General features: G+C 47.2%; 1 protein-coding gene and 1 pseudogene across 2 annotated transcripts in view; one reads left to right on the forward strand and one right to left on the reverse strand.

Moving 5' to 3' along the window:
- The window catches only part of Thsd4 (thrombospondin type 1 domain containing 4), a 567,279-nt gene that overhangs the window by 347,355 nt on the left and 198,135 nt on the right, over nucleotides 1–21,789 (reverse strand). The window lies entirely within an intron of this gene.
- Nucleotides 877–1,066, forward strand: LOC148122202 (Nuclear RNase P; annotated as a pseudogene).

A 21,789-nucleotide genomic window follows, 5' to 3' on the forward strand; every position in this document is an offset into this window, starting at 1 on the left:
GCGGTGAGTGACGTCGGTTGAAATCCCCAGAAAGGGGAGGAAAAGAAATGTAAAAAGGAATTTCAAAGGATAGGCCTAAATAGAAAAGAAAATACAAAAAAAAAAAAAAATCAAAGTTAAGGTATCTGAAAGAAGGTACAGAAAGCAACGGGGAAGAAAAATCCCTTAAGTTCAGTGCAGGAGGAATGTAAACAGCAGCAAAAAAGGCAAGGTAACTAAGGCGGGACTTTGAGGACGATGGGGTACGGGAGACCGCGGCTTCCGCTCCCTCTCCGTCCACCTGCGTACTCGCTGTTAGAGACTGGAGGCAACAGTCTCGTAGGGAGGCGGGCTTGATCGAGTTCAAAGACTGCCTTTCCTATTCTTAAAGAGCCACAGAGCTTTTGGAGGTGATTTTCGCCTAATTTTGTTAAGAGAGCTCAGTCTCTGGCTCTCACGTACAAAAAACTTTAATTTTTGACTGAGAAAGACAAGCTGCTTGATCGTGCTGAGAGTGCTGGCGGCAGCCGGCCCGCCTTTGAGCGGTAATGCCTGATTAAAAACACGGAAATGGGCCAGGCACGGTGGTGCACACCTGTAATCCCAGCTACTCAGGAGGGAGACGCAAAATTGCACTCTCCAGTGCTAGCTCGTTCGGGAGGCATGGCCATGCTAACCAGTTGCTGGCGGGAAATTTGCTGGAGTCCTCAGAGGCCTGCGAATAGCCAGGTCGCGGGCAGGCTAAAGTCCGTGTGACATCAGAGGCTATATGTCCCGGCCTTCTGGCGGGGCTATGGTTTTTGGAGGACTTTTTCAGCACCTGAGCGGACTCGCCTGACTGAGGCGGAAGCTGCGTGGTGAGCAGCGGCGCCATAGAAGGCAAAGAGGAGCTGAATCGGCTCTGCGGAAAAACTGTGTTTCCATAGCAACATGGGCGAGCGGGGAGGTGAGTTCCCAGAGAACGGGGCTCTGCGCGCGGGCGGACCGGGCAGGAGAAGCCCCTCCACGGGTGGGCGGATGCCCCCCCTCGCCGGAGCTTGGAAAAGGCTCACAGCCGGCGGTGCGAGTTCATTGCCTGAGGTGAAACGGCGAGCCCGCGCACGGCCCGGGGCGGAGCCATGCCTTTGGGCCATGCGGAGCGCGCCATAATGGGCTTCAGAGGCGGAGCTGTGGCAGCCGCCGCCTCCGCTGCTGCCGCCCTCAGTCAAGGTCGCCAAAAATTCAGTCAGATAAAAACATTTGTCGCCAAAAATTCAGTCAGATAAAAACATTTATCCCCCAAACAACGTCCCTTCGTCAGCAGGAAGTAGCCAGATTGATGAGCAACGCCCATTCTCCCTTAAAAAACTGGTCGTGATTATCATAATAAAGGCATGTTTACCTGGTTAACGTATCCTAGGTAACAAAGAAAGGCGGACCTTTTGCCTGAGGCACCTGGTGAGATAAACAATGTTACCTAGAGGTTTTTCCATCTAAATAGGGGAGCTGGAGAGATGGCTCAGAGGTTAAGAGCACTGCCTGTTCTTCCAAAGGTCCTGAGTTCAATTCCCAGTGACAACTGCTTTGGTTTTTAAACAATAGAGGGGGACTACACTACCAGTGACAGCTTCCCCCAGAGAAAGGATTTCTCTTGCATTCTTTACACTTAATTTTTAATTCAAAATTTTGCTGGTACAGGCAAACAAGATTTGCTTTTTGAAACAGAGACCTGCAGATCTCTAAGTTCAAAACCAGCCTACTTCCAGTACTGATTGTGCTGAATTTTTACACTGAGAGTTTTTAGTACTCTTAAATGTTAATTTGGGAGGAGAGTTTTGTTTATGTTTTTCTAGGAATGCTGACATACATCTGGATGCCAGCGAGACCGACCAGAGAGATAAAGAAGACGACCCAGTGGATGCTGAGTGTCCTGCTGTGGAAGATTCGTGCGGAGACAGCAGAGATGACCTTCTGGGCGGTGCCAAGAGCAGCTGTTTCACACCATCGACTTGAGCAACACCCTGTGCAACCTCTTATCTCTGACTCTATTTTGCCTTTTCCCTCCTTGGGGATGGGTGGGAGCAGATATCCTTGGCATGCTGCGTCTAGGTGGGGACCAGATTGGAAAATAGTTTTGCCTTATTGCTCTTAAAGACAATAATTAGGGGGAGATGTTGGGAGCCACCTGGAGGCACAGGTGGTCCTGCAGTTTGGAGGTAGCCACGTGGGGCTGAGCAACCCTGCCTGCACCCTTGCCTGCACATGCTCAGACCAGCAGAATGGCATTAACCAATCAGGACAGCGTTCAAGCCGCTCCACCGTTTAAAAGCAGATGCCTCGGGACCCTACTTCCTCTCTCTCTAAGCTTTCTCTCGTCCCTGCTCTATCGTCCCTTCCCCCAATTTTCCTCAAGGGAATGCTCCAAATAAAGATGTGACCAGAGAAGGAATTCTCGTTTTTGGTGGGGTTCATTCCTGCTGGACAGGATGGCGCCCCGCAGGGGTCCAACTCCTTGGCTGTGGCTTTCGACATTCTGTCTCTACAGCTGACCCCCACACCCCTTTACAGGGAGAGGGCGGCAAGTGGGAAAACCCGTCCAGCGTCTCTCAGACTTTGGTTTTATGGCTTTATTATACACATCCTCATTCTGCGGGAGGCTCCCTGCAGATGTGGAAGAGCCTTCATCATTGACCTCTTGTTAAAAGACAGCCAGGAACCGGAAACAAGCCCAGCACGAGGCACAGCTGCTCAGATCCCAGCTGCTTTCCAGAATGGCAGTCTCCAGAAGAGACCTGGGCTCAATTTCACCAAGACTTCTGGGACTGGAAGGTTCCTGGCAAGGGTAGAGATGGCATACAGGGCAGTATGCCTACACCCTTCTCCCACACTCCTGACGAACACCACCCATCAGCAGCTGCACTGTTTTCTCTAAGCCTCAAATCAGATCTCCTTTCAAAAGGCAATGCTGATCCTGTATTAAATCTGTTTGCTATCCTAGGGTTTTATTTGGAGGTGGGAGGCATGTTTTGAGTCAGGGTTTCTCTGTGTAGCCCTGACTGTCCTGGAACTTGCTCTGTAAACCAGGATGGCTCCAAACTCAGAGATCTGCCTGTTTCTACTTTTCCCAAGTGCTGGGATTAAAGGCATGCACCACCACGCCTGGCTTACCCTAGGATTTCAAAGATATCTTCTATTGTATAATGTAGTCAAGGATGGCCGTGATCTTCTGATCCTTCTTGTGTTACCTCTCTGGTGCAGGGATAAAGGTGTGCACTCTCCCTCCTAGTTTATGCGGTGCTGGGGATGCTGGGGATGGAGTCAGGACCAGGACTTCACTCATGTTCAGTCTACACTTTACCAACTGAGCTACATTTCTGCCCCCATCCTGGAAGTCTTGAAAGACCCGTCCCTCTTATGAGACAGAGTCTCAAGTATCAAAGCTAGCCTCCAAATTGATATATAGCCAAGGATGTCCCTGAGTTTCTAATCCTCTGACTCCACCTATGTGCTGGGGTTAGAGCCATGCACTTTTATTTTTCTGTGTAGTGATCAAACCCAGGACTTTGTGCATGTCAGACATATTTGCCAGGTGAGTTATATCCCCTGCTAGAAAGCACAGCTTCTAGAAATATAATAGTTAACTTAACCTCTTTTCAAAACAGTCTAATTTTAATGAGGATTCTAAAGAGTAAAGATTCTACAAAACGATCTGAAATCAGAGTTTTTTCACTCGGAGTACATACGTAGTTCAGTCTTCCAGTAGGCAGGGCTGCTTCTTTGGAACACTGCTTTTCAAACCAACAGCTCTGGTTTGAGCAAAGAGACATCACCCAAAAGAAGATGCTGCTGCTGGCGTGTGCATGCCTCTGGAGCGTGAGTTATATACCAGGCATTATTCTGACCATGTCACATGGACTGTCTCATATAATTAATAAAAGATGATTCTGATGTTAACACAGCCCAGGATCCAAGACTCATTTTTCAGATCCAACGTGTTTCACAGATGAGTGCAGCCCAAGTCATACAGGACTGCTGTGTGCCAAGAGTGCGCTCACCCGCCCAAGACCTGAACTCCAGTAATTCTGCTTGGGAAGCGGGGCCTTTCTGAAATCCGGCCCAGCCCTGGCCCATCTGTTCCAGTCTGTCACTCGGCCACATTCTATTTCTGACTGCCCAGCTTCAAAAGGCAACTTCGCAACATCTTCCTGCTTTGTCCCAGATGGATGGTGTGGCTTCCACAAAGGATGTGCCTTGTCCTCCTCCCATCTCTACTGACAGTTCTTAGAACAGAGAAGGCCACAAACCCAGATGATGTCAAGGTCTTAATGTTGGGAGCCAGTGCAGGAGCTGCTGTTTGCCCGGTGCTTGAGTTAGACACTGGCCTGCTGAGCCACTTGCCTTGTTGGGCCAGCCTTGGGTCGTAGCCCTGGGCAATACCAAGTATGGTGTCATTTGGCCCTGGGGGATATTCTCTGTGGGTTCCAGGTAACAGCCCTGTATCAACTGCCCTGAGAACTAGGGCATGAGAAAAAAAAACAAATGATGATAAAATTCACAATAAAAGTGAAAGCTACTGATCTTATATGGATATTTAGTAAGCATCTGTCAATACATTACAGCAGACTCACAGGCAGACTCGCCCTTCACCCCTGACCTCTCCTCTGACCTTGGCTTTGGAAAGGTAGATGTTTACTTCCTAAAGAAAGGGTCCTGGAGTAGCCAAGCGCTGCTTTTCAGGTTGGAGATGTGAAGACGTCTTAAGTTCTGTTTCCTTTGTGAGTAGGGAAAAAAAAAAAATCCCTGCTTGGGGTTATATGTCATAATGAAAGACGGCCCACATGGCCCACAAGAATGCGTTCTTGACTGTGCGTGCGACCTAAGTGGGTCCCAGTTTATGGTGGTTACAGCTGCTGATACGCTGCTCCTGTCTCCGGTTTGCTGGGTGTACCTTATCATGTGTCTGTCTTCCAGGTCACTTTGAACGCTTATCCACAGCCCCTTTAAAACTTAACAGGCAACTAAAGCACTGAGCTTGGGGGCAGTGCACTGCTTGAGTACAGAGGTCGTATCTTACTCATCTCTGAATTCACATATTTTGCGTAAGAGACACAGAAGATACATGCTATTTGAGGATAAAGAATTAAAGGGAGGGAGGGAGGGAGAGGAACACAAATGCGAGCTTCTTTATTTAGTGTTATCTTGTCCACTAGAGTGAACATTTCTCTAGCAAGCATTGGCTAAGAAACATTTCCTGTCTGCTTGATGCTATCTTAAAAACTGGGTGTCTGAGGAGCTGAGGGAGACGGTTCAGTCAGGCCAAGGTTTCCTGAACAAGCTGATGACATGAGTTCCCTCCGCAGAGCTAAATGAAATGAACGGCTGCATGGACAGTAATAAGTAGGTGTCGGGCAAACTGAGACCTACTCTCAGAACCCATGCAAAAAACCCAGGCCCACAGTATGTACGCCCCTGTAATCCCAGTGCTGTGAGCACAGAGACGGGAGGATCCCTGGGTCTTGCTGGCCAGCCAGCCTAGCTAAACTAAGAACTCTGGGTTCTGCCACAAAAAGGTGTGTGTGTGTGTGTGTGTGTGTGTGTGTATCTATGTGTCTGTGTGTGTCTGTGTGAAGAAGACACCCAACACTGATCTCAGGTCTTTCCACATATGTGCATACACATTAATACGTACACACACACACACACACACACACACGGAGGCACAATTTGGGTATTTGATACAAATGTTGATTTCACTGTGTGGGAAACGGCACGAGTGAAGAGTGAGCCATAAACTTCTTGTGTCTTCAACAGCAGCCACCGCCACTCACATCTCCAGCTGACTGACTCCTGAGAAAACAGAAACGCCGGTGCCAGTGCCATGGGAATGCTCGCTGACATCTCTGCCCTCCCGCATGGTGCCAGCTGCCAGCCACTCCAACCCGCATTTTTCCTGTCCAAAACTGTAAATGCAAGAATGGCAAGGCTCCTGGCCAAGGAAACACAAAGGCTCAGCCTAATTAGTGCATGTTGAGGGTGAGAAAGCTAATGTCCAAGAGGCCACACATCACAAACAGGAAGCTAGCAGGCAGCTGCTTGGAATCCCCAAGCCGTCCTCCTCTTCCATGACACAGTAACAGTTGTAAGGACAGTTAACAAGGGGGTTGGGGGCTAATTGGACCCACCCACAGAACACATGCCTGATCTGGAAGCCAGGCCTCATAGCTACAGAGAAAGGAAGCTCGCACACTCAGACTGGGCTGCTGTGTCAACAATCCTGCATCTTTGCCCAGAAGGCGTTGGTGCCAAAATGGCTTCTTCTGCCAAGTTCCTGTGGACAGAGAAGAGGGAAGGGTGCCTTTCTCACCCAAGCCTTCCACTCTCCCCACAGAATCAGTGCTGCTACAGGGGCCTGATGAAAGAGATTCTCAAATGGAATCTAGAGGAGTTAGGCTGGACCCCAAGCTCAAAGGGCCATAACACTTCATGAGCACCTGCTGTATACAGGCGCTTTCATGAGCACCTTCTGTATACAGGCACTTTCATGAGCACCTTCTGTATACAGGCACTTTCACGAACACCTTCTGTATACAGGCACTTTCAAGAGCACTTTCTGTATACAGGTGCTTTCACGAGCACCTTCTGTATACAGGTGCTTTCTTGAGCACCTTCTGTATACAGGCACTTTCACGAGCACCTTCTGTATACAGGTGCTTTCACGAGCACCTTCTGTATACAGGCGCTTTCACAAATACCTTCTGTATACAGGCACTTTCATAAGCACCAAGGGTCCTGCAGAGCACAGCAGACAGAAACTTCCCTCGGGACTAACTCTGTGTACCTCTGTGACAGCAATTGGACAGTAAGGACACAAGCCTTTAAACATGGTTCATATCCAGGCACACTGCATCTTAACCTGTTGATCTCAGGCAGCCGGCTTTCTTGGGTTCTGTGCAGGACTAAATTTAGTAAGTAACTTGAAAGACTTCGACAGGCGCCTTCCCTTATCAGGTCTTCCTGATTCCACCCTTGGATTAATTCCTTTCTATCTCACACCCTCAGATGTCCGCACAGAGAGAGGTGCCATCCTTACGGTAAGATGCGCCATCCCCGACACCGTTCACCTCGCGTCCTCACAGCCACTCTGCAGGATGGCTATGTATGACGGCACCCAATGAGAGCGAGCGTTCTTTACGGACCTCAGATTACAGGGCACGAACTGGGCAAGAGCCCCAGCTGCTATGCTCCAAATCCATTACTACAGCGCTGCTGGCACCACGCGGAGCTTCCCACGGCCTGTTCCCAGGGGCAATGGCCGGTCCCAGAGGGTACAGAGGCAAGCCTATTCCCAGAAGATTCAGGACTCCTCTGGAAGTTTACTTGAGTAAATGATTCCTAGATGGCTTTGGTGACCCTCCTTGGTGACTGAGAATACTTCCCACTGACCTCTGACCCCTCCTTCCTTTGATGGAGGCCAGGCTTGTGTTACTGCCCGATTGCTATCCTAACCATCTGTTTTTCCTAATAAAACCTTGGCATGTTTAACTCCATATTGGTGCTGGGTTCTTGGAGGATGTTGACGATAGAACTGTGTCGTGTCTTAGCATACATGGAGAAGCAAAAGTCCAGGAGATGAAAGCTATGTTAACGGCGTAAAGAAGGGGGAGGTGCCACAGTTCAGGACCAGCTCCCTGTGAATCCCGATGCGCGGGGGCCTTGCACCCTTTCCACAAGCAGCCATAAAATGGGGTCCTGAGGTGTTTCCTGAGAACCAGTCTACCTTTCCATGTCCCTGACTCCCGTGACTGAGGAACCCTGAGTGGAAAAGAGAGCATGTGTCTTCAGTTTCTAAAGGGTTCCTCCTGCCTTCTACCTTAGGGTCAGGGGGCAGGCCTTGGTACCTCTGTTGCCTTCCCCACCCCTAGTGCCTGTAGAGCCTCGCTTGGCAAGTTTGGGCATTTAGAAAGTGTGTTTCAAGACAACAATTTCATAAAAGCGAGTCTACCAACTTGGAGCCAGAGGAGACATGACTAGTCTTGCCAAGTGCAAAGTCAAAAGTGAAGCTACATCTCTTCAGAGACTTAGGTTGCAGATGGAGATCAACTTAGATGTGGTTCACGTGACCACATCAACATTCTCTCTGGCTGTCTCATTTGGAGATCTCAGACCTGTTTCCCCAGTGCCAGGGGGAGCCCAGGACAATGCAGCCTGACCTCCAGCAGGCCATACACACTGCCTTCTGTACCGCAGCGACTGGGGAGATAGCCATTGTCACTTCAGGAAAACCAATCAACATGATCTAAACGTCTTACCAGAAAACTGGCAAGGGAAACAGACAGCTTTGCTGGACAAAGGCCACTGAGGGACGTTCAGGGAAGGCGTTCAATCTGCCTACCCCGTTGGGAGAGCAAGCCGCCAGGGCCTCATGGCCAGCGATGCCTGAGAAACGGGCTTGTGTCTGTGCCATTCAAACACCTACTGTCCACTGATGGCCATTTTAAGTTATGTGCCAGCTTAGCCTCTTTCTCACTTCTGGCAGCAAACAGTTAGTGACAGCAGCAGCAGAGAGAGAACACAAATGCAAGAGAGTGTTTTATAAAACAGGAAGTCAGGGCAGCACAGAACTGTAGCTCAAGGTAGTGCCAGAAACACGGGACGACAGGAAGAAACAACTTTGTGACAGAGGTCTGTCCTACGTGCCAGGCACCGGGTACTAATTGATTTGCAGGAGCTATGTCATCCAAGCCTCATGGAGACTCTAGAAAACTGACATGATTCTTCACAGAAGAAAAGGAAGTTCAGATTTGTGACCAACTTTCCCAACGCCTCGCCATGAAATATAGACCCAAACTGAATTTTGACTGTGCAACATTAGAGTTTATTCTATGGAGGGATCTGGGGATGCATGTAGTTCAATGTGTAATGTGTTTGTCTAGTGTGACCGAGACTCTGGTCCATTCCCAGAACCATGTAAAGCAAGTGTGGTGGTGCATCCCTATCATCCAGCACTCAGGAGGGGAAGACAGGAGAACCAGAAGCTCAAAGACATCTTTGGCTACATAGTGATGTATGTATATCCCAGTTTGAGAGCAGCCTGGGATACATGAAATCATATCACAAAGGAAAAAATATCTTATCTCACTTTATATACATACATATATGAACATATATATATACATATATTTTATGTATCTATATAAAATCTAGGAACTACAAATGAGAGAAAAATATATATTTGTCTCCCTGCAATTGGCTTAATTCACTTAATATGGCATCTCCATTTTCTTGCAAAAAAATATAACTTCATCCTTTGTTCGAGGGCATATGGTTAGCCTATCATTGCTGCTAGAAACCGTGAAGGTCCTTCCTCTATTCCCCAGGCCAGTGTAGCACTTCCTAACTTTATTAAATAGCTTCCACACACCAGGTATTTTGATTATGTCACCTCATGAAATTATTATTTTTAAAATATTTATATGGAGCTAGAGAGAGCTCAGTGATTAAGACTACTTGCTCTTGCAGAGGACTTGGGTTCAACTCCCAGCACCCACATAGTAGCTCACAATTGATCATAATTCCAGTTTGAAGGAACCTAACACCTTCTTCTGACCTTTGGCTCTGGTGTTCCCACTGAGTCATCTCGCCAGCTCTCATGCGATTAACATATTTATTGAATTTTATATGTACCTATGGGTCTAAGTAAGTTTATGTGTACCACATGAGGACAGGATCCTGCAGAGGCCAGAAGAGGGAGTCCGATCCCCTGAAACTAAAGTTACAGATGGTTGGAAGCCACCACACAGCTGCTGGGGACTAGAGCGAGGTCCTCTGCATAGCAGAAACTGCTAACAGCTGAGCCGGTTCTCCGACTCTTCATGTAATTCTGTTAGTGACTTTAGACAGTTTATGCTTTACCCGTGTCTGAGAAGAGGAACTCAGAAGAGAGGAGCTTCACGGAGGTCATAGGTTAGTGGGGGCAGCTTGTCTGAGACCAAATCTCAGTGGTCACGGGGGCATGCTCGGGAGCAGCCGTCCTTGTGCGGTAGGAGAATAGTGAGTGGGTGGGTGGAGTAGGGTGCTAGTGTGGTCAGGGTGGAGGTGAGCTCCCACTACCACAGCGCTCATGTTAATCATTGAACCATATGCAGAAAGACACTCTGGTACTATAGACCTGTCATATAAGCAACTTAGCCTAAATGTCACAGGGAACCATCCTGGGCTCAGAAGGCCAGGAAAATACCAGTCACCTGGGCAGGGCTGGATTCTAACCCAGGGCCACCATTTGGTCTTCCTTGGTATCTGAAGGGAGGCTCCATCCACACAATCTTTACAGTGTCACATCATTAAAGTGTGCCTTTTAGGGGCTGGGGAACTAGTCCGTTCCGTCAAATGCTTGTAGCATAAGGAGGAAGAGCAGAGTTCGGATCCTCAGGATCCAGGTAAAGAGCTAGACATACCATTGTATGCGTGCAAACCCCAGCGGTGGGGAGGGAGACAGGTGGATCCCTGGAGCTCACTGAGCAGTCAATCTATCTGGTTCAGAGAGAAACTCTGCCAACAACAATAACAACCAAAAACATGGAGAATGACTGAGGAAGACATTAGATCGACTTCCGGTCTCCATGTGCATGCCCTCACATACGGGTAAGTTTTCCACATACAGTGGCACACTAACACATGTAAACATACAAAAATACCCCCTTCCCCACTGCCAACATACCCCTAAGTGAGCCTTTCGGCAGCAGAAACTCTTTAAGGTGGATTGTTAAGGAAGCAGTAAAGGGGAACAAGAGCTTCTGAGCAGCCCCTAAAAGAACCTTCTAGAAGTAAGTCATGGGCAGTGCATCACTCAGCAGTCTAGCTACCTCTCGCTCTACCTTGTGCTATCCTGAAGCTGAAGTGTCCCACGGTCTGCCTCAACCTTACCAGGAAACCTCTGTCCTTCCTAGCCAGTGCGATTTTAGCCGCAGCCTGACCTCACCCTCCGCAGCCCACTCCCTGTCGCCAGGCAGCCAGATCCTCCCATGATGATGGATACAACCTGTCAGGAAAGCTGGGAGTATTTTTAGCCCCTGATTTTTATCTAAATTTAACTCCAGGCCTCAGCACAACAACCACAAACGTAGACGCGGACGGCAGCCAAGGTTCTCAGGGAGACACATTTGCAACGCAGCAAGGGAAGCTCAGCTCTTCTCAGATGCCCCGGCCAGTTTCAGGCTACACAAAGCCAACAGTTCTTTAGGAAAACAAGCTGGATCTTCGTGTATACACGCATGTGTGTGGTTTGTACCTGAATGTGCGTGTGTGTCTGTGAGAGTAAGTACTCTTATGTTCACAGCTCTGAAGACTGGAAGTCAGTCTCGAGTGTCTCCCTGCCACTCTCCACCTTATTTGGAAGGCAAGAAGCTCGCTGATTCATCTTACCCGGCCAGCAAGCTCAGGTTCTTCTGTCTCTTCCCCAGCTCTGGAACTGCAGGCATGTACTACCATGTTCAGCATTTTCTGTTGAGTATTGAAGGTTCAACCTTGGGGTCTGATGTTTTCCCAACAAGTACTTACTTCACCTACCGAGCCATCTTCCCAACCCCAGGGTCTAGATCTCGATTCTCAGAGCCATCAGGCTAGGGAAACTGAGGCCAGGCCAGCTTGAATAACTTCAACCACAGCGCTTAGTTTTGCTGTAGTGGTCTATGACACCGCAGTGCCCCTAGGGAACACGGTGAGCTCATCACATGGGACACCTGCGGAGGGCCAGACCGCTAGTGTCTAAACCCTAAAATGCACGTGCTGCAGCGTCATGGGGCTCTCATCCACTGAACCCTGATCTCTGGCATGCGGCGACAACTCTGTCATTCCGTATATTTAACATGCCATGGAAAGTGGACTGGGTCCAAGGTCCAAAGTCTAAAGTGGTGAGTGCTTCTCCCCTGGAGAATAGGGCACTATCAGCTCGATCCCCAGGGCCTGGAATGCCATCTGGCACCTAGGGATCCAGGACAGATATTCTGTTAAATCGGCAAATTGACTGAATCAATGAACAAACAAGCAAATTTGATCAACAGAATCATTGGGCCTGAAATGGGCACTGGGAGGAAGGAGAGAAGAAAGACACAAACCTAAGAAGGCGAGTTCAGCTTCCTCCCTCAGTACCCACCCACCCAGGAGGTCCGCCATGTGGGCCTTCAGCAGGGTTAGGAGAAGGGCCGGTGGGCTTCGATCACTTACACCAAGGACCTGATCACGTGACTGGAGAATAAGAGAAATGAAAAGAAGAATGGGCAAGAAGGAGTGGACGGACCGAGCGGCACAGCTGACAACAGGAGAGCCATGGGTCTCAGGGGCATAGGGCCTTGAACTCTAGTACATCAGCTCATGGCTTGGCAGGGAACAGCATACATTCCGTCGGCATGGCCAGAGGGAGAGTATCCGATTAGAGGAAGCTGTGGGTAAGGAGGCTGTGCTTGCTGGGGCACACTTATTTAAACTGAGAAGCCATCATTCATTCACAGACAGGACTGAGTTAATCAACGTGTCCTAAGGTTCAGATGGAATCTGAGTCGCCTCAGGCCTTGCCCTGTAACACATTTATTTTTGCAAGAGGGTCACTAAATACATAAATAGGATAGCTTATTATTTCTGTATATTTGACAGCACGTGATATGGGAGGTGGGTTAGAAAAAAGAGAGGAAAGGAGGAATTTACTGGGAAGAAATACAGTTGTATTTACTGAATAGTCCCTATATGTTCACATTGTGAAGGGTTTGGGGAGGGTAGGCAGAGAACAGATGTCATAAAAGAAAGGAGACAGGACTCAGAAAAATAAATATAACAGACCTCTTTTAACTTCAGAGAGTTCAAATTTGCTAGAGATAAGGCAAGCACAATAAAATAAATAGTATCCATTTCCAAACATTACACAGCAAGTGAGCCAGTCCCGTAAGCAGGGACGTTCCGAGACCTCATCAAGAAGACCCTTGGGAAGACAACTATGGAGGGACAGCTTCCTGGGAGGAAGTGACAGGAGGAAGAGTTTAGGACACTGGGACTGGCGGGGACAATGGCAAGGGGAGGCAGTGGGGCCCCTCCGTGACCATGATGACTTCACGAGTGGACAGGGCTGCCATAAGCAATTAAAAGGAGGAAATGGAACATAGAGTGGATTGCTGAGGTGCTCACTGCTTCACTGAGGACCTCGCTCGTGAGCTAGCCTACCAGCACCTGCCTTCCCACAGAGGACGTCCCTCACTCATGACGATGATGACGGAGGTCTGCTCCACTTCACAGCGGACACTTGAAGCTCACCAAGATTCAAAATGACAGTAAGAACAGGAGGCAAAAGTCTGCACAGTGGCTCCTGGCCCCACACAGCTCTTTCTTTGACTACCTAGTGCCAGGTGGGGTTTGTGCTCTCCACAAATTTAAGGAATCTTTCCCAGCCATTGCATCTTGGCTACAACTGCAATGCAACCAGAAAATCTCTCCTTCCTCATGTTACAGCCCTCCCCCGCCCCATCATTGTCACTACTACTGACAACATTACCATCTTCCCAATCAGCGCTAGTGTCATTATTACCACCATCAGTGAAATCATTCCTGTTGGGTCACCAAAATCACTGTCATCGCCACCATCAAGAGAATCATCACGACCGTATGAATAATTAGCACCAACATCACCACCACCACCATGGGTACCATTATCATCATCACTATCATCATGAGTGTCATCACCACCAGCAGCAGCATCACTACCACCACCACTACCACTGGTATAATTATCATTATTGTTTCACTACTACTACCATCATCACGAGAACCATTACCATCAACATTATTAACTACCATCACCATCACCTCCACTACCATGGGTACCACTATCATCACCATTATCTCCATCATCACCTCCATCACTAAGGGCACTATTACCATCATCACAACCCCAGCAGCAGCAGCACTTCCATCACTCTTATCATCACCAATAGCATCTTTACCATCACTACCTTCACTACCATGGGTACCATTATCACTATCACAACCACCATCACTACTAGTACCATTATCACATTCAGTATCATTCCCATCACTATCATCATCAGCACTACATCATCCTCATCTAACACTTAACTCAGTGCTCACCCTGGACCAGATAATGAGCTGAGAAGCTAGCATGCATTTACTTACTGGGTTCCCACAACCACTCTCTAGGGTTTGTATTAATTACTATTCCCCCTTTATGGATGAGGAAACTGAGGCTTGAAGAAGTTCAGTCACTTGGCCCAGTTTACATTAGTGACCGAGTCTGGGGTCAAGCTCCACCTTTCTCTCACACCATCCTCCATGGAATTATTAAGCAGATGTTCTTGTTCTACTAGGAGGCAACATTTATTACTGAGGCGGAAATCCTTAGAGGATTTGCCATAATATATTTCCCATGTATATCACTAGAACTATTCAAGGGGAGAGAGAGAAAAATGTTCCTAGTAAAACCCTTATTTTTGACTTTGATGTCGTCACAAACCTACAGGACATGGGGCATTATTTAGAATTCCTAGAGGTTTTCTTGCTTAACTAATGTCACATTCAAAAGTTCAATGAGCTTCCACTTAATGGCTCCTCTGACTGCACTCTGATCTGAGTTTGATGTTCTACCCACTGAGCCCTGATTATGGGAAGGTTGAAAAACCAGTCAGTATTTGGGATGGAGAGATGCCTCAGTGGCTAAGAGTGTGTATTGCTCTGGTAGAGGATCCAAGTTCTGTTCTCAGCACCTGATACTGCAGATCACAACTCCCTGTAACTTTAGTTCCAGGGAAGCTGACATCCTTTTCTACCCTGTGGGTTCCTGCACACATGTGCACACACACACACGCACACACACACACACACACACACACACACACACACATAACTAAAGCTAAAAATAAAACTGAAAGCAAACTACTCATCATCACCATGCTACTTTACAGATGGGTTGAGGTTTGAAGCAATCACAAACCATGTGACTTGAGTTCCAAGGAGGACTGGTACTCATGTTGTATCTTGCTTGGAACCCTATTCAGTTGAGTCCAATCTTTTAACATCATGCATTTGCAAAATTTACACCACCATACTAAGCAATCAAGTGACAAAAAATTACTAAAGAAAAACATCATAATATTTTAAGAACATTTATGATTGTATGTTAAGCTAAACCTATAGCTGTTATTGTTGCAGTTGACCAACATGCGATGGGTTGGGCAAGTCTGTGGGGTTGAGTATTCTATGGTGCTCTCTGGGTAACCACATTCCCCGCATCCTTCTCATCCCCATATTTGCCTCTTTTCTCCCACTGAGCTGAGTTTAGCACAAACAAAATTAATTTCTTAGCCTTGGGACTAGCAAGCATCAGTGTAGTGCTCAGGGGTTACAGAAAAGAGCAGTGAAAACAAAAGCCAGGGGCTCAAATTGGAAGTGAAGGAGGAGAGCCAATGGAGGCTGGAGACCAGAATGCTACTCTTCCTGATGAGGGAAGACTCACAGGGAGCCTGAGGAGTCTGAGGTAAAGTTGTAACAACTGAGGTATGGACAGAACCCCAGTTTTCAGTACGAGGGCTTGCTTATACAAGTTACTGCCCACTCACTTAAGAATATGCCAGAAAGCTGCTTTGATAGATAGATACACAGCACGTGTTGTCTAAGAGGGCAAATGTGTGCCCATTGGAGGTAGAAAGGAAATGCAGTTATGATAATTGTCTCCATCGCTCCAAGAAACAGAAAAATAGATATATAGCATATAGGTGGCATTGAAAGTCCATGATGGCATTAGAAAGCTGTCGCATGGGGGCATTGATGCAGACCAGGCTAAAAGGCACTGTTGTGAAATTGTTTCTGACTGGGGACACCTTAGACACTATGCTCCATGGGAAAAGCAGGGAAAGACACCACTACACACACACACACACACACACACACACACACACACACAGAGAGAGAGAGAGACAGAGAGAGAGAGAGAGAGATTAATGTTTCCTATCACTAGAACATAGACTCACATTAAATAACAGTCTTTAAGTTTAGACTTGAGCTACAAATTACTTTTATGCTGTGCTTGATTATCAGCAGTTTTCAAAGTGTGTATAATAAACTTTTTTTTGGACAGAGTTTCATATATCCCAGGTTGATCTGGAACCGGCAGTGTAAAGGATCTTAAATATTTGATCCCCCTGCCTCTACCTTCTGAGGCTGGTACTATAGTCATGCACCACATGCCTGGACTTACACAGTGCTGGGGATAGAACCCAGGGTTTTATGAATGCTAGGCTATATATTTGATCCAAACCACAGTCTTTAAAAAAAGATTATGCTGTGTATGAGTGTTCTGTCTATATGAATGTGTGTGTATCATTTGCATGCCTGGTGCTTGCAGACATCAGAAGAGGGTGGTGAATTCTTTGGAATTGGAGTTACAGAGGGTTGTGAGCTGCCACGAGGGTGCTAGGAATCAAACCCAGGACTTCTGGAAGAGCAGCCAGTGCTCTTAACTCCTGAGCCATCTCTCCAGCCCGTCTAAATACATCCTTTATGAGAAAGATGTTCTGTGAGCATGCACTAAGTCAGATCACTGTGTTGTTCTTCTGCTTTGTCTAAAGAATACACAGGCAGTCCTTGGTTATTGCTGTTTTACTCTTTATTTCTCCCTAGCTTTGGTTTTGTAACCTTGGGACTCATTCGCTTTAACGCCAGGGTCTGCTATGATGCTCATAGCTTCGTGCTCAAGATGACCTTCCTAGACCATAAATCAGTTTGATGCTCTGTAGACAGCCTGCAAGGGAGCTGAAGGGACGGGGTGGGCCCACTCATTGCCCCCTGCCTCCTCAGCTCTTCATGGGCTTGCTTCATAGTTATGCCTTCCATCGAGAAATGGCCTCCCTAGGACTTAGTGGCCTCTTCTCTGAGCTGTCATCCCCTGTCTATCTCTTAGGCCCTCTCCTCTGCCAAGACTGAACATTCTCAGCTGTTTTCATATTCTTGGGTCTTTGTTGTGAGAGTTGGTGGCAAAATGGCTCCTCCATGATGGATACCCTCCAGGACTGTGGTCCCTCTGAATCCATGGGAAAGTAGCTCTAGGACCTTGTGGACACCCAAATCCTCAGATGCTAAAGTGCCTTCATCTTCATATTTGCATATGTCGCCACACATCCTCTTGTGTTCTTCAAACATCCCAAGAAGACTTGCAAGCGCTGATACAATGTACACAAGATTTGCATATGTATATGCATATTTGCATAAAACGTTAGGTTGAGTTGCACAGGAAGTGGTAACAGGAGGAAAGCCTCTGCATGTCAGTTCAGATGCAATTCTTATTTTGGGTATTTTGACCTGTGGTTAGTTGACTCAGAGGTTAAGAGCACTAGCTGTTCTTCCAGAGGAGAACATGGGTGATCTCAGCCACCGTGGAAGGTCATCCCCCAGGGTCAGCCTCCCCAGCGAGACACAGACTCAGAACTACCACCCACACGTCTAAAGTCTGAACCCACAGACATTTTTCTAAGATAAATATTTATTGTTTCAAGACAGTAAGTTTTGGAATAATTTATTGTGCAGTGGTACTATAATATATGGGTGGTTTTAGGTTCTTACCCATCAACTTAAAATGAGAAAGAATTGGACGTGGGCAGATGGCTCAGACAGTGAAGTGCTTACCACAAGAACACAAGGACCCAAGTTTGATCTCCAGCACTCACGCAAAAAGCTGGATGGGGCACCATGTATCTACAATCCCAGCACTGAGAAGAGGGGTAGGGGTGGGGATGGAGGTGTCTCAGAGCTTTCTGGCCAGCCAGTCTAGCTCAGTCATTGAGTGCTAGGTTCAGCAGGAGACCCTATCTCAAAAATAAGGTGGATGAGCAGCAGGATGCCTCACAACAGGTAAAAATGCTGCACAAGCTGGACCGCCAATAGGATCCCATGGCTAATAGGAGAGTTCACTTGTGAGTTCTGTCCTCTGACCTACACACACACACACACACACACACACACACGCACACGCGCACACACACACGCACTGCAGCACAACCTATATTCACACACATACTATCTATACATACACTTTATTTTTAATAATTAATAAAGTAAGAAAATAATAAAGTGGAAAGCGATCGAGGAAGATAGTTGGTGTCAACCTCTGTCCTCTACATGAACATTCACGCACGCACACACACACACACACACACACCCTCATCAACACATGAACATGTACAAATACAAACTCCATACATACATACAATAAAAAAAAGTAAAGTCTCAAGGATTCAAGAAGTCTAGCGTAGGAAGTTATCCAGTTTTCTCCCTTGGACAGCATTTCCTTTGCCGAGCCCTCTTCTTCAGAATAACTGTAATAGCCAAACCTGCTCCAGCCAAGGCTGAATACAGGTCACCCACTTCCAGTCTTGGCCTGCCAGGCTCACTATCTCAGGGAAACCCTCTTTCCCAGCAAATGCACAAGGAAGTCCAAAGAAGCTCAAGAGGTCATGTCCTTGACTTTCCTAAAAAGTTGTAAGTCCCCTCCAGGCCAGATGCCACACCAAGGTGACCTACCTGTCTTTATGAAAACCTTACCGGGTTTAATGGATGCCAAGCTTGTTTTCAACTCAATTTGACCCCCATTAAGAGAACAGAAGAAAACCCTGTGCTACCATCTTTTTCCATTCCCTTTTAGTTTTTAATGGTCTTTGTCATTAACATTTGCAATTGTTGACTGAGTCTTTTGTTGGGTTTAGCTGTTTGGGGGGTTTTAAAAACACAAAAGGGGAATCTGCCCATATTAAACTGACTGCAATAATCTAGGGTTCTCTTAAATGTCGTGCACATTAGCCTGTTTGTGGTTTACACGGGTCATAAGTTGCTTTGGTCCAACTGTTGTCTTCTGTTAGAGCATTTCAAGAATGTAGTGAAGCCTGTGGAGTTCAGGGCCCTCAAATTCACAGCTGCTCTCAATATTTTAATGACTTACTTAGTTCGAATCTGTACTCAGGCTACGGTTCTGAAATGCTACTAGAAGGAAAAACAACTTTTAAGAAACTATAGAGCTCTCATTTAATGGACAGGCTGAACTCAAAGTTTGAAAGAGAAACTTGTAGGAAGCCTTTAGACCAGTGAATCTCAACCTGTGGGCTGTACCACAGTACCAAAATTACAATTATGAAATAATAACAGAATAACTTTATGGTTGGGGTCACCCACAACATGAGGAACTGTATTGAAGGGTCGCAACATCAGGAAGATTGAGAACCACACTGCCTTATAGATCTTGGCCCCACCCTCACTACCTCAGTCACTAACAGAGACAAGTCAACTGTTCCAAATCTTTCAGCCTCTTTAAGGCTCAGGTCACATATATGAAAAAAGGTTCCACTGACCCCACAATTTGGCTGCATTTCAGACAATGGCAGGGTAGCTGCTATGCGGTGGCACCAGTCTTTGTTTCGGTGTTGTACAAGTCACTGTCAAAGGGAATATTATCTTACTGTGGTCCATGGGACACCCGCATCACTTTCCACCAATTGAAGCTCACAGTGAACTACAGACAAAAGCAAACCTGTATTGTCCAGCCCACTTAGGTGCCACTGAAGGCTGGTTCAGTGTGAGGGTAAAAAACTGCCTAAGGGTAATGTTTTCCTTGTACATAGTTTGGGATTGATAGAGAACTGAGAAAAGGCATCTCCACCGGAGGAATCCGTCCCCATGAAGGTTTTAGGCTCTGTGTAAAATCCAGTGTTGGAGGGAAAATTCTTCAGAACGGAATCCCCTGGACGAACCCCTTTCATGCACCCTCAACCAGTCTAAGGTGGCTGCATTGTGTCAAGAAGCCAGATACCAGGACAGTGGCTAAGGTGCTTGCTGTAAAGTGTGAATACAGGAGTTTGATCCCCAGGACAGACAGACAAACAGACAGACAGACAGACAGACACACACACACACACACACACTTCCACACACACGGTGGAAGGAGAGAACTGACATTCTAAAGATGTCTTCTGACCTCCACATACACATGCACATTCATGCACACCCAGACAAAATAAATAAAATATATGAAAAGAAATTAAAGATAAACAAAAAGCCAAATGTGTGAGCTGAACTATTTAAAGTTTTATGAAAACCGGGTCTTCTAGAGAATGAGGAAATAAGTTGTTATACAAAGTCTCCTAGCTGGGGTCTCCAATGAAAGGGAAAAGGTGACAGGTTTGGGGTGGAGGGCACTACAAACACTGAATAGGGTCTGTTACCTCTGAGAGGCTTCCACCTAGGTTATCACTGCCGACAGCACACTCCTTATGCACAGAAGTGTCCCATGAAGTCAAACCTCACAGAACACGGAAGGCACCATGGACTCACTCCACTGGGCTGAGATGTGGCTCTTCTGACCGACTGCACTGGGGTATGGAAAGGTCACACACTCGTTCAAAGCCAACCTCCAGAAGCAGGAGCTCACCCAGACTGCCCGCCCGGTAGTCCTGGAGCTCAACGATGTGCACCTGAGTCAGCACATCTCCACCTCACCCTCAGGAAGGTGGGTCTGGGAGAGCTCTGGTGAAGCCCCAACCGCCATCAGCTTCTGGGGTTGTTCTGGTAGAGAAGGCTGCTGCACCTTCCTTTTGAAGATCCATTAACTCATCCTAACAAGGTCAAAACTCTGAGAATCCATCCATAGGAAGAGCGTGTTCGCCTTTGCTTACTCATTTCTCTCACCTGACCCTTTCACATCTAGCTGAGAGAACCTCTGCTCAACTGTCCCCACCCAGAGGAACCACTGCCTGGTTGGCAGTCACAGATCACAGCACAGAAAATATGGAGTAGAAACTGTGCTCGGTTTTTTTTTTCCAGTGCTTTAGAAAAGAGAGGAACTTAAAACAGGATTCGAGGGAGAAGGATTTAGGGACATCTTAAGAGATCTAGAATTCTTGTTTCATATCAACATTTTCGTGCTTCTTACTTCTTGGTCACTAACCACCACCGTTAACTATCTTAGTTAGGTGTCTATTGCTGAGATAAAGACCACGGCCAACTGACGGAAGTGAGGACAGGAACCTGGAGACAAAAACTGACACAGGGTCGTAGAGGAGTGCCTCTTATTGGCTTGCTCCCCATGGCTTCCTTGCTCAGCTAGGACCACTGACCTAGCTGAGTTCTTTCAGGACCACTGACCTAGGAGTGAGCAAGCCCTCCCCTCCCCCATCTATCCTTAGTCATAAAAATGTCCCCCACAGGCCTGCCTATAGGCACCAAGTTGACCAACAGGAACTAGAACAGTCTCTTCAAGAACTATGGTGGCCCAGCAGATTAAGGACGCAACTCCAAGGCCTCTGAATCCTCTCTCCCTCTACCACCCCTCCAAAGCCCTGATAGGGAGACATTGAGTAAAAGCTGCGCTGGCTCCAGGCATGTTAATTCTATATTCCTTTCTACAACAATAGTGAGGGTCAGAAGAGCTACTAACATTTACCCTGCACCAACCAAACATGCCTTCCTAGTCCAGCAGTTTAGGTAATTTATTTCATTCAATATAGTAAGAATCTGTGAAGGTGGAGGTGAGGTTGATGGCAGTAAAGTGCTTGCCTCTTAAGTATAAAGACCTGAGTTCGAATCCCAGAAGCCATGAAAGAAAGCTAGGTGTGGCAGCATATGCTTGTAATCTCAGAACTGGGGAGGTGGAGACGGGCAGACCACTCAGTACTGGTCAGCCAGACCATCCTACTTAACACATTCCAGGCCAGTGAGAAATCTTGTCTCAAAAACCAAGGTGGGCAGCTAAGAATGACACCTGAGGTGAACCACATGTGCGTGCGTGCGTGCGTG

Source organism: Myodes glareolus, chromosome 4, assembly GCF_982192425.1.
Source record: "Myodes glareolus chromosome 4, mMyoGla1.1, whole genome shotgun sequence".
In the NCBI taxonomy this organism is placed as follows: Eukaryota; Metazoa; Chordata; class Mammalia; order Rodentia; family Cricetidae; genus Myodes; species Myodes glareolus.